Below are 17,575 nucleotides of genomic sequence, written 5' to 3' on the forward strand. Positions count from 1 at the left end.
TAATAAATGTTTGTTGACTGAGTGGCCACTGCTAGACTCCCCATCTTCATCTACCTCAGCTATGTCCCTTCCCTCCAGCTTTGATTCTCACTACTTTTGTGACCTCTAAAATCCTTATTCTAATGATAACAACTTTACATTCATTTTAGACTTCTTTAGATTATGCCATCTTCTTGCACTCTCACAAACCTGGTATCTCCCTCACCCTACCACCCCCAGATGATTCCTAGCCACTCCTTCCAGTACTGGCTGCATAGTTTCTCATGCCTCCAACCAATACTGAGCCATAAGGAGTGGATACATTTCTTCCTCTTTACTGCCACTTCTAGACCTTCCTTCTAACACCATCGTTGAGCAAGAAGATTTTGTTTCCTGTTATATACCAGCCACCAGGTCATTCTACTAGGATTCTCCACTCCAACCCCTGCTCTCATACTTGAGGATTCCAATATACATCTTGATGTCCCCTTAGTTATGCTGACCATTTATTTCAGCAACCTCAGCTCCCATAATCTGTACCTTCTATCCAACTCAGACACAAAGGGATGATCATAACCTCTTCATCTTCTCTCTCTCCCATCTGCCTTCCAAAACTATTCCTCAGTATCACAATGTCAAGTTACTCCATGTCTTTCCCTGGCAATGCTTCATTTTCCTTCCTCAAAGCCTTCTGATGCTTTAAATCCTAACAATGAGTTATCTCTGTCACCTATCTTCTACATTCCTATTTACAAGCTATGTGAATCCACACAAATATGGTATTGCTTTGACTACAAATGTATTTTTCCTACTCTCAAATGGGCTCCCTTTTCAAAGGCAATCAATCCTTCCTTTACTGACTCAACACAACCCACAAAGGCTATTCCAAACCTCTTCATTCTATAAAGCCACCTATACTTATGCCTCCCCACACCCTTTCAGCATTAACCAACCACCTTTCCTTATACTTTTCCAACAATATCACATCCATTATAACCATCAATCCCTCTTAGCCTCTGGCACCTAATTGGAAATTGAGGGGATATTCATCATTGGGGAATGGCTTAACAAGTTGTAGCCTAAGATTGTGACAGAGTACTATTGTGTTGTGGAAAATGACAAAAGGAGTGACTTCAGAAAAAAAGTCAAGACCTATGTGAACTGATGCAAAGTGAGAGGAACTGGGAAACCACTGTACACAGTAACAGCAATGCTATAAATAATGATCAACTATAAAAGACTTGGCTACTCTTATCAATATAGTGATCCAAGACAATTCCAGGACTCATGAAAAAATGCTATCCACCTCCAGAGAGCGAACTGATGAATTCCAAGTGCAAACTGAGGTATAATTTTCTCTTTGTTTTTGCAATATTGTTAATACAGAAATGCTTTCCATGATTTTTCATATGTGACTGATATCATATTGTTTGCCTTATCAATGGGTTGGGGAAGTATGGCAAGGACGGAGAGAATCTGAAACTTGACATTTTAAAGGAATGTTAAAAATAAATTAGAAATTAGAAATTTTAAGAGAGTCATAGCTCTCAGAAAAAAAGGACGTGATACCATCTCAAGGTGCTGTGCCCTGGTCAGACTACGTTTGGAGTGTTGTGTTTTTTGGCACCCCAGATTAGGAAGGCCATTGTTAAGCTGAAGAGGAGCCAGAGGAAGGAAACTAAAATGATGAAGGGCCTTGGAGTTCCTGCCATGAGGATCAGCTGAAGGAACTCGAGATTATTATCCTAGAGAAGATTCAGGAAAGACAAGAAAGCTGTCTTTAAGAACTGAAATGGACACCACGCAGAAGTGGGGATCAGATTTGTCCTACTTACCCAGAGAAAGCAGAATCAGAAGGAATGGGTCAAAGTTGCAAAGAGGAAAATTTAGGCTGGATACCAGAAGAAACTTCCTAACAATGGGAATTCTTGAGGGTAGAATGGCTACCTCAGGAGACAATGAGTTGTCACCTTGGGGGACCCTCAAACAAAGAGTTTAATTACAACTTGTCAGGTTGTAATAAGGATACTTTTTCTCGTATAGGTTGAAGTAGATGGCCACTGAGGTCCCTAACAAATCTGAAATCCAATGAATCTGTAATTCTGAGTTTCAGGTTTGCACCTTCAGATTCACAAAAAGGAAGACTCTAGATTTCAGGTTTTTAAGACTTTCCCTTTGACAACCTGTTATTAGGAGATTTTCTTCTTCAATAAAAGTTCTGACCCTAAACATCTTTTACCTATGGCTACATGACACATCAAAAGTTTAGTTAATCCAGAGTAATGTACATTAGCTAATTTAAGGAGTGTATAATAGTTATTATGTCTAGTTGATGTTTTGTTAGAAGTTATTTGGTTCTTGTGACAAGAAAGGAAAATGAGTGAAAATGTCAGTGCCTGGCAAAAAAAAACCCCACTATTTTTATTCCTTTTTTTCTTCTGATACTATCAAGCAGCCAATGGAGATCTGGGAATCTATGACCAAAATCATTTATTCCATTTCCTATTAACAGGCTGGGTTCTCAGAAGCTCTGGCTCAGAGTTTCTCAGCACCTACTCCAAGGAACAGCACCCACACTAAGCAGCCCTACTCAGCCTAAGGGCATAGCCAGCTGGGCTTAACCAAATCCTAAACATTTCCATTCCCTATTATAATGTATCATTTCTCTACAAAGATTTATTTTAAACTTTTATAATTCAGATTTTGACTGCTCAGGAACAGATTTTCCCTTAAAACATTAGTTCAGAGGAAATGCCCTAATGACAATATTTTCCCTGAGTTTTTACAGAACTAGTCAACAATGTTAAGTGAAGTACGTACTTACATGCACCTTTGTATGAATCTATCATTTATAATTTACTATTACTCTTTATGTATCACATCCTCCTATTAAACCACATGTTCTTAATCTAGAGCCTATTAACTTTTGGGGAAATATTTTGATAAATATTTCAATATAACTGATTTTCTTTATAATCCTATGTATTTCATTTTATCCACTTAAAAACCTTATACTGAGAAAGGATCTACAGACCTCACAAGGCGCCCATGATAAAAAAAAAAAAGTTAAGACGCATGGTATTAAATGCTAAGTCCCATGAGAACAAGGCCTTATCTTAGCTGATCTCTAAATTTCGTGCACCAAGAAAAAAATTCTTGCTAAAGTATTTATTCAATAAATATTTATAAATCATCCATGAATCAAATTATATTATGAAACATTTAAGGGCCTACGATGTTACTTTTGGGCAGCAAGGTGGTACAGTTCAAATTCAGCCTCAGATATTTACTAGCTGGGTGACTCTGGGGAAGTCATTTAACTCTGTTTCCCTCAGTTTCCTCATCTGTAAAATGAGCTGGAGAAGCAAATGGCAAACTACTCCAGCCCTTTTACCAAGAAAACACCAAATGGGGTCACAAAGAGTTGGTCACAACTAAACAACAACACCATATTACTTGGAATTGTTCTAGATTCTGGCAAAAAGTAAAGCAGTTCCTGCCTTCAAACAACTTACATTCTACGAAGGGAGACAATGTGTGTATATACTCACATAAAATGCATACAAGGCATTTCCAAGTAGACAAAACAAGAAAGGATTCACTAATAAAGTAGCATCTGGATTGAGCTTTGTAGGAAATGAAAGATTCTAAGAGGCAGAGGTGAGGAGCAAGCCAACACATCTCAGACATAGGGAACAGCAGCCAGATCAGAAACATGGAGATGGGAGTTGTAGTAGTAAGGTGTGTGAAGAACAGCAAAAAGGCCAGTTTGTCAGGACCAAAGAGTGTAAAGGTAAAGACATATGTGGCATATACCACACATATTTCATTAGATGATCTCTAATGGCTACAAAGGTAAGTTGGTTATGTAAGAGAAAACCACTCAAGTTTATTGAGCAGGATCAGGCCTGCTCATAGTCAAACCTATGCTTTAGGCATGAATACCACTTTGGTAGCTGTGGGGAGATTGGATTGTAAAGGAGAGACCTCACAGAATCTGAGAGCTGTTAACGGAGGTAAGTGGCTATATAATCCAACCCACACTCAACAGGAATCCCACTGTAACATACTCAGACAAGAGTTGCCCAGATTTTTCTTGAAGACTTTCCACAGAGAGTAGGCCATTTCATTTTAGAAATTTCGAGCCTACATTTATCTCTGTAACTTTTACCCACTGCTCCTGGTACTGCTCTCTGGGACCAAAGAGAACAAGTTTTATCCCTCCCCTGGGATGACAGCCCTTCAGCTACTTAAAGACAGCTATCATGCTCCCCTACCTCCCAAGCCTTTTCTTCTCTAGGTTAAACATGTCCAGGTTCTTCCTGACATGTCACAGACCCAAAGTCCTTTCCCATCTTTATGGCTTTCCTCTGGATACTCAACAGTTTATCAATGTCTGTCTTAAATCACGGCACCCAGACCTGAACACTTTACTACCTATGAGGCCCAACTAGGGCAGAGTGGGAATGTCATTTCCTTATTCCTGAAAGCCATGCCCCTCTAAATGTTACCCAAGATTGCATTGGTTCATCACAGTAATGACTCATACTAAACTTGTGGTCACTACACCGCCAAATCTTTTTCTGAATAACTGCATTCTAAGTTTATCTTCTCCATCTTATACTTGTGGAGTTGATTTTTTTTTGTACTCAAGTGAAAGACAAAAGTCAGTCCAATACTCTAGAGCTCAGCAAGTTTCTTTTGGATCCTGACTGTGTCATCAGTGTGTTAACTATGCCTCCCATGGATCACCTGCAAATTTGATGAGTACGCTATCTATACCCAAAAGATCAAGCACAAAACTCCTGGGACATTCTGCTATGTTGACCATGAACCATCCATGACAACTCTGTTGAAGCTAGACATCCAACCGGTTCTATATTTATCTATTATCATCTAAATTCATCTCTCTCCATCTTCTCCACAAGAACAGTATGAGATACTTTTATCAGACCTTTGCTAAATTCTACCTAAGCCATATATCTACAGTATCCTACCCTCACCTACAAGCTTAGTAATACTGTCAAAAAAAAAAGGAAATGAAGTTAATTGGCATGACATATTATCGATGAAGCCAGATTCTTTGTAATCACCATGTATCTACCCATGTTTTCTCTTTAACAATTCATTCTAAAATTTTCCCAGGAATCCAAGTCGAGTTTCCTCATATATACTTTGCAGACTCTATTCTCCTTTTTTTAAATAAGAACAATATTTGCCCTTCCCTAATATTGTGGCATCTAATTTTCTATTTTTTAAACATCACTGATAGACTCAGCAATCACATCTACAAGTTCTTTCAGGACCCAGAATATAGTTCATCTGAGCCAGCTGACTTGATTTCATAGTAGTTCTAGATATCAACTTCAAAAGTCATTTTGTTCTAGCATTTTGACCTTCTTTGAAGAGAGCACAGAAAACGCCAAGTAATTGATCTTTTCTCACTGCTGTCAGTTATTGTCCTTTTATAGCTAAAAACAAACAAAAAACTTATGTCCTTTTTTGCTTCTCCCACCAGCCTTACCTCATTCTGAGCATTCCTGACCTAATTTTTACAAGACCATGATGTTATTATTCATATTCTGTCTGCACATTTCTTTTTAAATTAAATCTAAATTGGTTGGTGAGTTCCCTGTATACCTACATGTCTCTTTGGACAAATCCTATTTTTCTTCATTAGAATTCTCTTTATGCCTTCAGAATTTCATCCTTAAGCATCTGCTGAAGTGACTTTTCCTGAAATACTTCAGCCTATAGTACCTTACCTATATTTCCTCAGAACCCTGTGAACTATACTTTCCCAAAATCTTAAGTCCATATCACAGTATACCTGGATTTACTCTCTTCTACTACCAACTCTAGGATGGAAGAGTCACTTCACCTCAAGGTGAAATAACCAGTTCCTCCCTTAGGAAGACTCAGATCTAGAAAATAACTTCCTCTTCTTGATTCCACCACCTCTTGAAAGATAAAAGTATCTCCAGGGCAAATAAAGAAGTGTTAGCTAGCACTTTTCATGATAGCAAAGAATTGTAAACAAAGTAGATACCCATTGATTGGGGAATGGATAAACAAACTGTAGTATGTGAATGTAACAGAAAATGACTGTGCTGTAAGAAATGACAAATGAGGAATACAGAGAGGCATGAAAAGATTAACATGAACTGATACAAACTGAAGTAAGCAGAGCCAAGAAAACAAGACACAGAATGATTACAACACTGAACATATAAAGAACAACCATAAAACAGTGAAAATTAAATGCTGCTAAGTCACAAAGAGCAAGCTTGGCCCCAAAGAAGAGACTACAAGGATGGCACATTCCATATACTGTCCAATTTTTTTCCCCATACTAATGGGTGATTTTCCTGATTTTTCTTTCTCTTCTTTTAAAAAATTATTATGAAGGAAGTATTTCCAGGAAGAAGTGGGGAGGAGTGGATACAGAGCAAAATGTATCAATTTTAATTAAATAAATCAATATACCAATTTTAATTTAATTAAAAGAAAAAAAAATTATAAACTGCTTTGTTTTGGCACAGAAACCAATTAGAAGGCCACTGTACAACGCAATAGATTAGGTGAGCAGTAATCAGGAGCTGAATTAGGGTAGTGGTCACCTGAGTGAAGATAAAGGAATAGATGAAGAATGACGGAGGTAGCATAGACAACACTTGGCAACTACTATGTGTTAAGCACTTTTTACAAATATTACCTCATAAGAGACTGCAAGTATAGAATAAGACATATATTTTCAGCCCTGCCCAAAGTATTAATTCAATTTGTAGAACAATATCCATTTTATATAAGAGGCCCGGGGCAGGGAAGGAGGAGAAAGGATTAAATTAGTATGCAGTGATAAAAGGTATTTTTTTAAAAAAGAGCATTATTTAAACCTTTTTAATGGCAGAGTTTTGGTAACATTATTTTTCATGGGGTGAGTTATCAGAACTGTGATTTCATCAATTTAGAGAACTCCTAATGTAGAAACTCCCTCCACAGGTGCAGAATAGCAACTCATTTGCAATTTGAGTTGCCTGGGGAGACTGAGAAATGATTTTTCTATGTAACAGAGCTAGCGTGTATTAAAGGTAGGACTTACACCCAACTTTCAGTTTCATCACCTAAGTTGGTTGATGAGTTCCCTCTACACCCACACGTGTCTTTGGACAAATCCTATTTTTCCTCCTCATTAAAATTCTCTTTATGCCTTCAGAATTTCATCTTAAGGTTTTACCAACTCTAAGGTGGGCCTTAAGTCCACTCCATTATGCCAAGCCACATACCTCAGGGGGTAATCACAATGTAAAAAACATAGAGAACAATGATAAAATAGGCAGGCAGAATTACAAAGGAATGAAAATCAATATTAAGGGCAAAGAAGTATGCAAACTGAAGTGAGAAAAGGATGGCAATATATAAAACCCCTAAGAGTCAAGAAATACAAGAGATGCACGGCTATCAAGAAAGCAGGCAACCACTACAGGATATCTATCAATCAACAGTAAATATGAATACCAAAAAGAAAGTAGCCCAGAACAGAGCCAAATGCCTACTATCCTTTAAAAAAGTAAAATGGAAGTAAAATGATAGTGGTTAAGATGAGGTACCACAAGAAGGCAATCAGAAAGACGAACAAAAGTCGGGCGGTTTTAATGTACTGATTGTTTTTGCTGAATTTTTCTTCTCTTTTTCTTTTTTGAAAAACTATTTTTTAAAAAAGATGGCTCGCCGAGAGGAATAAAGGAGAAGAACGCAGGGGGAAGTCTAGGTGATAAAATTTTTTAAAACAATCTTTTAAAAAACAGAAGGAGAAATGAAAAATGACATTCCCAAAGCCATTTAAAATAATTAAATGACGCATCTCAGAAATAGTATGGTATAAGTACCCTAAACCAAGGAAAAAAAGGCACACACAAAAAACATAAAGGGATAAAAAGATCAGAGGGAAACTGAGATTAGCATAGTATCATAAGACTGTAACAATAGATTGAGACATCCCATACTACAGGAATAAAAGGATACTTGTAATTAAAATCAGCATCAGCTAGAATATATGCAATCTATCAACAACTATATGGGGGAAAATGCTCTAAAGAACATGGAGAAATACAAATTAAAACAACTGAAGGGTTCCAATTCATACCCCTCAGATTAGCGAAAATGAGAAAAGGGACAAAGATAATTGTCAGGACTTTGGAAGCCCTGCACACTAATGCCTTGCTAGTGGAGCTATGAATTGGCCCAACAGTTCTGTAAAGTAATTTGAAAAAAGACCCAAGAAGTCATCAAATTGTACATATTCTTTTGTCCTATCTAAATACCATTACTGGGCCTATATCCTGAAGGAGGTTAAAGTCAAAGGAAAAGGACCCCCACATACGTAGAGAAATATTTGTAACATCACTTTTTGTCTTAAGAAGTACCTGGGAAAAAGTGGGTGACCATCAAGTAGGAAATAGCTGAATAAACTATAATACATCAACATAATGGAATATTTCTTTAAGAAATGACAAAACAAACAGATCCTGAGAAACTCAGAAATACTTGTAAGAACTGATAAAGAACAAATTGGGCAGAATCAAAATAATAATTTATCAATGATTACAATGAGCTAAAGGCAAACAACTCTGAAACAGTTACAAACTCTGATGAATGCAATCACCAACCATCATTCCAAAAGACTGCTATCAAAGTATGTCTCCCACCTCCTAGCAGAGATGGGCTAGAAGTACAGGGTGAAATATACAATTTCAGACATAACCAATGATTTTGGGTTTTTTTGCCTATAGATTATTTCAAGGGAGGGTAGATTTCATGTGGGAGTGGAAAGCAAGTAGAGTTGCTGAGGTAGGGTAATAGTGATGGTAATTTTTTTTAAAGAAAGAAAAAAAGTTATCAGTGAGACAAAAATACACAAAAGAGTACAGAAAGAAGTTTAAAATGGGATACCAACAAGCAGGACAGTGTTGATACTACTGTGTTAAATTTAAAATATAAATTTTTTAAAGAATCTGTACATAAAAGATTCAGAGATTAATAGGCAATCCTGTTTTCCTCTTTTTTGCAGAAATGTTTATGTTTATTGATGATTTAAATTCATAATAAAAAACTATTTATTTTTTCATCAATATCAGTTCTACTAAGTTACTGAGCACTAAGCCTCCTTACCCCCCAATTATTATGAAGTTTACTGTATTATATTTATTTACTCTAATTCAGTAGGAACTGAAAGACAAGACCCATCTAACCAAAATACTGATTTCCCGGGAAAGATGTGAATTATTGACTTATAAAAGGGAGCCTAGTGGTTTTCATGCACAAGAAAACCAGTACAATCCACTCCCAGCATGGTCTATGGAACAGGAAACAAGTTCAACTAAAAGACAACATGAGGGAAGGGGAGATAGAAAGTTTTCTCCTCTTGAGACAGCATGGGTGGTTTCTCTATTTTGCTGAAAATGCAAACATAAATAGAAAAAATACCTGTCAAAGTGAAACAGAAATAATTTTATTCTGTGAGCATGGACAGCCAAGCATTAATCATACTCCTCTGACTACACAAACTCATCCAGACAGCTCTAGCACTTTGACAGAATTCATTTCACTTTCAGTTATATACAATTCCTATGACCAACACTGAGCAACCTACTAATTTCTTAAAAGACTTATCTGTGAAACCAAGATTTCAGAAATTGGCATGGTTCCTACCCTAGGTACCCAAATAGTCTGAAAACTGATTTTATTTCTTTATTGCTAAGATAGGACGTACCCAATGACTCATACCACCCAACGGGCCATATTAAGGAACTTCAAGGCTCTTACTCTTATCAGATAACAGCCCTTTGCAGGTGCATAGGGAATGGTAATAAAGCTCCCACTATCTTCAGAGGCATCTCAGGGGACTAGTAGGACAGGAAAGAAATCTAGTTAAATCTTCAATTTCCCTATAGTCAATAAGTAAACCAAAAGATAAGAGAGGAATAGTGTTACCACTGGTCTCTGAATTGCCACCTTTCTAAACTACCTTATTTTTTGTAAGCAATCCTTTTATTTACTATACCTAATACTTTTGGAAGACTTAGTCATGGTTAAACAGGTAGTATACAAAAAGCTCAAGATGCTTTAGAAGAAAATTTCAATTTTCACTGATGTGAATTTAAGTATATTAATGGTATATGAATATTAGTAATGTAATAAATACCATGGTAAAATGTTGATTAAAAACAATATCAAGTGTCAATTCAGATTCAAAATATGTTACTGCAGGTTTCAACATACCATTTTAAAAGTTTATAGTACCTAAGTTTAAAGACCTGTTTAAGATTTTCTGGTGCAATCAAGTGATTTTCTTAAGTAAGTTTTCACTGTAATACTACCAGTGCAACCTACAAATCAGTCAACAAGTACTTATAAAGGGCAGCTAGGTGGCAAAGCAGACAGACTCATCTTCCTGAGATCAAACCTGGCCTCAGACACTTACTAGTTGGATGATCCTGGACAAATCACTTAACCCTGTTTGACTCGGTTTCCTCATCTGTGTAAAATGAGGTGGAAAAGGAAATGGCAAACCATTCCAGTATCTCTGCCAAGAAAACCCCAAAATGGGGTCACCAAGAGTCAGACACAACTGAAAAATGACTGAACACTTATTAAGCGCCTACTATATAATCAGTCACTGTGATGGTAATGAGTACAAAAATGAAAACAATACCTGCTCTTAAGGACCTTGTATCTTAATGGGGGAGACAAATTCAAACATATGCAGCATAAACATAAAATCAATAAATACAAACATACACAAAGTAGTTAAGAGAAGTTAGCTTAGGAGAAAGGACATTAGCAGACCAAGAAAGGTTTCATGCAGAAGTCAGCACTTGAGCTGCCTCTAAAACGAAGAAAGTAAGGAAGGAGGTGGAGATAAAGAGAGGAGTGCAATAGAGTAGGAGATGATGAGGACCTGAACTAAGGTGGTAGCTGTGAGAGTTGGAGGGGAGGGGTCAGATACAAGGATGTTGCGAAAGCAGAAACAGCAAGATCTGTCGATTGACTGCATACATGGGATATCCTAAAGTGAGAAATTTAAGATAATGCTGAGATCATGAACCTGGGAGACAAGAAAATGGGGAAGAAGTTTGGAAGAGGTGATGGTTTGCAGGAAAAGATAAGTTTAGTTCTGGACATGATCAGTTTGACATGTCTCCAAGGATATCAAGGTGCAATGTCCAACAGGCAACAGGGATGGGGGAGCGAATCTCTGGACTCCAATGACTCTGGAGGAGAGAGTGGGGCTGATAACTCTGCCTCACTTAAATCCAATTCATAAGCAAGTCAAGACATCCCCTTATGTTGTCATTGGTCCTCATGGAGAATGAAGAATGAACAACAGCAACACCAAGAGGCTTTTAGGTACTACAGTAAACAGGGAGCAGGACTTGGAATGAGGAAGATCTGAGTTCGAATACTGCCTCAGATAGTCTTGTGTGTGACCTAGTCATGCTCTGTGCCTCAGTTTCCTCACTTATAAAATGGTGATGATGACAATATCACAAGGCTGTGATGACCAACTAAATTAACATATCTAAAATGCTTTGCAAAGATTAAAGTACTGTAAGTACGCAGTTACTGTTGTAATTATCATCATCATCATCATCACCATCATTATTATTACAGAGATCTGAGAATCACTGGAATAGAGATAACTAAACCCATGAGAGCTGACAAGGTCACCTAGAGAGAATGTAATAGGAGTACGAAGTGGGCCTAGGACAGAGCCTTAGGGAGCACCCACATTTCAGTAGCCAGACCTGGATGAGAAACCAGTAAAGGATAGTGAGGAGAGATTTAACAAACAAGTAGGAGGAGCAGGAGAGTGCAGACATACCTCAGATATGTTTTGGGTTCGGTTCCAGATCACCGAAAGAAAGCATACATGTAGAGGGGCTGGCCTTGGCAAAAAGAAGAGCCACCTCTGTCAGAAACAAAGATAAATAGGTTTAAAAGAACAGCAAACAGAGTCATGCAGAATAGGAAATATTATAAAGAAGCATTATTAATGACAAATCTAAAAGGTTATTTTAAAATCAAATCTCTCTAGGCATTTATCATGTCTGATAATCCAAAGGGAATATAAGAATTTGTTTCCTTGTGAAACTAACGTTCAAAATAAGTCACATTATTAAAAGGCTAGAATGTCTCCAAACTAGGTAAACTAAGGTCCAAGGACAAGCAAAGTAAAGGAAGTAGCTGAAATCAGGATCTTAGCACACAGATTCAGTACCACAATTTTGTGGAACGGCACCTTCTCAAAGAGCGCACACTGAATCTCCATAGGCCACCTGAGGTTCACAGTGATTTGTAATGAGCCACTACCACATTTCAGAACATAAGATCACAGATCTAGTTAGAAGGAACCTCAAAAACCACCTAGGACAATTTATTATTTTCTCACTGAGGAAACAATTCCCACAGAGGTGAAGTGACTTGCTCAAGGTAACCAAGGTTTCAGAGACATCATTCCAACTCAGGTCTCCTGACTCCAGTGGTGAGTGCTCTTTCCACTGTATCATAAAGGATGCCTCCTTGACACAGGGGATAAAGAATGACTGATTCCATAAATTTAAATTAAAATATCTGTATCAGGTACATAGTAGATGCTCAACACTTACTAGAATGAAGTATATATCTATGTATATGATGATCTGAAATACTGCAGTCCGCATCACTGTGGGTAGCCTGGAGTGGTGAAGAGAGAGAGCTAGCCTTGGAGTCATTAAGACTTGGGTTCAAGTCTTGTTTCTGATACATGAGTGTGTGACTCCAGGCAAGTCTCTTCATCTTTTAGTGTCTCAGGAAATTCTCTGTAAGTTACAGACCAATGGAATCACAAGTCTAGTCCAAAAAGAGAAGGGAAAAAAAAGGGTTTACCTGAAGACATAAGCTTGTTTTTAGCATACCACTAAGGAATGAATCCGAACCAAGTCCTCTTCACACCTGTCTACTAATTTTCCCCTTCGAGAAATTCATCAGTCCTAAAGCCAGCTCAAGGATATCTGATTCTGGCTTCTTAGTTTCTTCCTGTCTTTGACACATTCCTAGCTGTTCAACCTTGGGCAAATCATTTAACCCATACCAGCACTTGGCTTACCTTGAGGATCAAGTGAGCATCCAGCACAGTGCCTGGCGCAGAGTAAGTGCTATACAAGTGTTAGCTATGATTATTCTTATCTTAGAAATCAAAGATGAACTTGTCTGATCAAAGGGGATACTGCTGGTAAAAAGCACTTAAAATGTGGCCTGGTACAGAGTAGGCACTATATATATATGCTTGTTGCCTCTTCTTCCCCTTCCTTGTATAGTCAATCTGAGATTCTCAAAAAGTGGCCATTTATTCTGAAAGCCAATCTTACTCATTCCATGGTATATGGCCTGCAATGATGCTAGAGATGAAGGCTGAGAGAAGAAATGAGGGAGTCAACCGCTGGCCCCAAAGTTTTGGTTCCCATGACTAAGTTTCGTCTAAATCCAAAATGAAGCAATTTTATATGGTTAAAACCCTGGCTCCAGTCTTAGTATCTGACCGCAAACAGTACTTGACTTCCATGTCCACATTATAACAGAAAAGTCTGGTCGGAGCCCACTGTTCTCTCAGTTCTGGGCTCTGCAACTTGGAGAAATAAAAAGCCTCTAAATATGTTCAACGTCTCAGGGTTTTGATCTCTTCACTCCACATGTTTCAGACTCATGAGTTGTATTTTCTAATAAGACCTTACTTTGAAGAGAAACAGACCAATCTAGGGTCACAGAACCGAAAAAGACCTTAAAGTTACCTGATCCAACCCCTTCATTAAATGGATTAATAGGATCATGGACTTAGAACTGGAATGGCCCTTCCATCTTCCAGTCCAACAACAAACTTAGACCTGCCTGGAGAGATTAAGTGATTTGACTAAGGTCAAGTTAGAGACAAAGAGAAGTCAGCTCTCCCCAATGCCAGTTTAATACACACCACACTGATGACATCTAGATTTTTTTTTTAAATGAAAAACATTGGTAAGAACTAAATCTAAAAAGAAAATTCAGTGGAGTGACTAGGGAAATAATATAGCAATTCAAAAAAGTACCCGCATGACAAGGAAAAAAACAACATAACAATATGCTAACTACATCCCCATGACATAGTAGTTCTTCCTTAATGAATTCTTCAAAGGTCTTAAGGTCTAATTCATCCTCACATTTAAACCCTTAAGAACTAATTCAAGACACTCCACAGAACAAAACTTTTTAAATTTAAGATCACCATGAAGTAGATGTATTTCAAACTACAGTTCTCCTAGGACAGTCATAGAAATGATAAAAAATGGCCAAACACCACTTTGAAGATCTGCAGCTCCATTCATTTTCACTAGATCTATTTCTTCTCTAGTGTTCATGTTATTTGAATGTTTCTATGCCCCAGTCAGAGAAATGCAGCATGGTACAAGAAGAGAATACAGCAGTGAACCTGGATGTCAGAAAGACCCAGGTCAAAATGCAGCTTCAGACTCTTACCTATTCAGATTACTTAACCTCTGTGCCTCGGTTTTTTCATCTACTGGACTTGATGGCCTCTAAATTCTCTATATTTGAAAGGGGGATTGCTGACTTCAGAGATGTTCAGGCTCTAAAGCTTACTCCATTTGTGACATTAGGTTAAGTTATTTGCACATAGGAAATGCTTTGTTGAAAGGAATTGAACTGTCCAAGGTAATAGATAAGAAGTGGCAATGTCTTGGGGCAAGCCACTTCTCCTCAAAGAGTTGGACTTTATTACCTGGAAGGTCCCATTCTAGCTCTAAATCCTGGTTTTTAAGTCTCCGAAAAGCATTAAGGTAAAAAATAAGTGTAATTAATTCTCAAATGACTGCCTGGATCAGAGGAACAAGGTCTCAAAAGGATGTCCATAATTTCCACAGCAAAAAAAAGAAAAAACAAACAAAAACAAAAAAACAAAACTATGGCACATTCTTTGTGTTGTCCCAAATAGTAAAGGTGGCTTGGATTGGTGAAGTAGACCCCATAACCCAATTTCATCCACCTTGCATGCCCAGAAATTCCCCTGACCCTCCAGCCCAAAAATTGCCAAAAACACAACAATAAAGCAGTCTAATTTCATGTGCATTTGAGTTGGCTCAGGTATGGGTTCAGCCTCAATTCCGCCCAGTCCCCACCCCACCCCCAGTTTATGCCTCAATTTCTACCACACACAGTCTTGGAAACAACACTCCCACTCCCACCCCAATCCAGACGACGCAGTGGCTTTGCACTTCCCTCTCCCACCCCCAAGCTAAGCCAGATCCAGCAGCAGCAATGCTCTTAACAGCACATACACACCCCCAGTCCAGATCAGACTTTTCCCCTTCACACCTTCATGCTAAACAGGCTCCAGCAGCTGAATGCTCTTAAAGGCCTCCCCCCCACCCTCCATCCAGACCAGGTTTTCCTTCTTCCGCCCCCGCTAAGGCAGATCCAGCAGGAGCGGCAAAGCTCTTAAACTCTCCCCCCCTCCAGTCGACCACGTTCTCCCCCCTCCCACTCCCACGCTAAGTCAGATCCAACAGCAGCAAAGCTCTTAGAGCCCCTACCCCTCAGACCAGGTTCTCCTCCTATCACCCCAACGCAGAGCAGCAACAGCGATGTTTTTAGGGACTCCCCAACCAGCACCAGGCTCTCCCCGTCTAAGCCCCACGCTGTCAGGTCCAGAAGCAGCAATGCTTTTAGAGGCCCCCCCACACACCCCAATCTAAGTCAGATGCAGCAGCAATGCTCTCGGAGAACCCCCTCCCAGGGTCTCCCCCCCACCCATAGTCCAAGCTAAGTCAGATGCAACAGCAGCAGCAATGCTCTCAGAGCCCCCACCCCGGGCTCCCACACACACCCCAAGCTAAGTCAGATGCAGCAGCAACGCTCTCAGAGGCCCCCACCCCAGGGTCTCCCCTACACATACCCCAAGCTAAGTCAGTTGCAGTAACAGCAGCAATGCTATCGGAGCCCCCCTCGGGGTCACCCCCACACACACCCCAAGCTAAGTCAGATGCAGCAGCAGCAATGCTCTGGGAGCCCCTCCCCCAGGCTCTCCTCCCCTCGCCTCCACGCTGTCAGGTCCAGCCTGAAGCTCCAGGAGCCCACCCCCATCACTCCTGAGAGTTGGACTGCAGCATCGCCGCAGCATCCGCCTCCTCCCTCCCTCTCGGGGGGTCCCCCGCCCAAGCCCTACCCCCACCCCCAAGCAGCAGCCCCTAGAGCCGCCGTGGGGCTGAGGCCGGGCCGCGCGGGTTCGGGGGCGCGCACGCCTCAGCCCCGTTCCCCCCATCCCTCGGCGCGGCTCCGTGCGCGCCCCCAACGCCCCTCAGCAGCGGGGGAAGCTGGGGGCGGGGCCCGCGTGCCGGCCAACGCTCCCCGGCCCCAGCCCGGCTGCCGGGTTGCCGGGTTGCCCGGACCTGAAGAAGTAACAATGGGTCGGCGGAGCGTGCGTCCCTCACTCACCCAGCGCCGGCGCCACAGCCTGCGAAGGCCGGCTCGCCGCGCCGCGTCTCGGCTCCCCGTCCGCCTCCGCGCCGGGCCGGCCAGAGGCCTGGAAGCATTCAACCCCACCCCCTTCCTCGCCCGCTGACTCCGGGAGCAAGACCCGCGGCCGCACTTCCGAGGCGGAGGCCCTCCTCCTCCCTCCCTCCCAGGCCACCCAGCGTCCCAACCGCCCCTTGACCGTGGCGACCAACGCTACAGCCACTCTCGGGTGCTGGGAAGCCAGTGTCTGTTAAGTCCCGAACCGTCCGGGACACGCACCTCCCAGCGGCTCGTTTGCATATTCAGGAGCCGCCACAGCCCATTGGCCCGCTGGCGGTGGCGCGTGAGGGGATGAGCCTATCGAATTCCGGCCGGGAAGAGTAAAGCGAGCGGAGGAAAGAGGGAGGAGCGAGGTTACTACAGGTCATTTGGGCCCGGACTCCGGAGTCTCTCTGGAGGAGGCTCCCCCGGCTGCGGCTGGGCGTGCACTGGAGAGGAGGTCCCCGGAGCGGTTCGTCGAAGTCTGGGTCGCTATCTGCCGCGGGGGAGGGAGAGAAGAGATTTCCTCCAAATAATCAAAAGTGCGTTATTCCTGTCGCACAATATAGAATCTGTAGAACTCACCTATGTTTCCTCTCCTTCATTTTTAATAGCACTAATTGACAGTTTTAGCAAATATCGTCCTTTTTGGACCAAAGAGCTTTAGCAACGCCAAATAATAAGGCCATCTAGCTAGAACTGAACGCTTAACATCCGGCAGCGGGGGGAAAATCCTTCTACCCCGTCCATCCCCTCCCCGCCCCCCCCCCCCTTAGTACAATATGCAGAAAAAATGGTTTGTTTTTTTTTTTAATCAAAGCTTACTTCAAACTCCTGTTTTATGCCCTCAGGCTTACCGTGTTTATGCTTAAAAAAGTGTATCCGTGTCAATTACTCTGAACGATAGAGGAAAAATGCCATTAACAAAATGAATATTCACACGGAAATGACCACTTATCCCTGCAAGCTTATGGCAAACAGCCTCACTGTCTATTTCTAGTTTTAGGGTCCT

The 17,575-nt window shown here is 40.8% G+C and overlaps 1 protein-coding gene across 5 annotated transcripts in view; it reads right to left on the reverse strand.

The window, feature by feature from the left end:
- Nucleotides 1-16,883, reverse strand: part of ACSL3 (acyl-CoA synthetase long chain family member 3) — an 83,919-nt gene extending 67,036 nt beyond the window's left edge. Inside the window, exons 1-2 of one of the 5 annotated variants that reach the window (XM_036754093.1) lie at nt 16,504-16,646; nt 11,864-11,950 (exon numbers count right to left, since the gene is read on the reverse strand). The gene's annotated coding sequence lies outside the window, so the exon portion shown is untranslated. Of the gene's footprint in view, nt 1-11,863; nt 11,951-12,647; nt 12,731-16,503 lie in introns of those variants that run through there. The other 4 variants (XM_036754096.1, XM_036754094.1, XM_036754092.1 and 1 more) reach the window with 4 other exon arrangements.
- Between the last annotated feature and the right edge of the window lie 692 nt (nt 16,884-17,575).

Source organism: Trichosurus vulpecula, chromosome 4 (genome assembly GCF_011100635.1).
Source record: "Trichosurus vulpecula isolate mTriVul1 chromosome 4, mTriVul1.pri, whole genome shotgun sequence".
Classification (NCBI taxonomy): Eukaryota; Metazoa; Chordata; class Mammalia; order Diprotodontia; family Phalangeridae; genus Trichosurus; species Trichosurus vulpecula.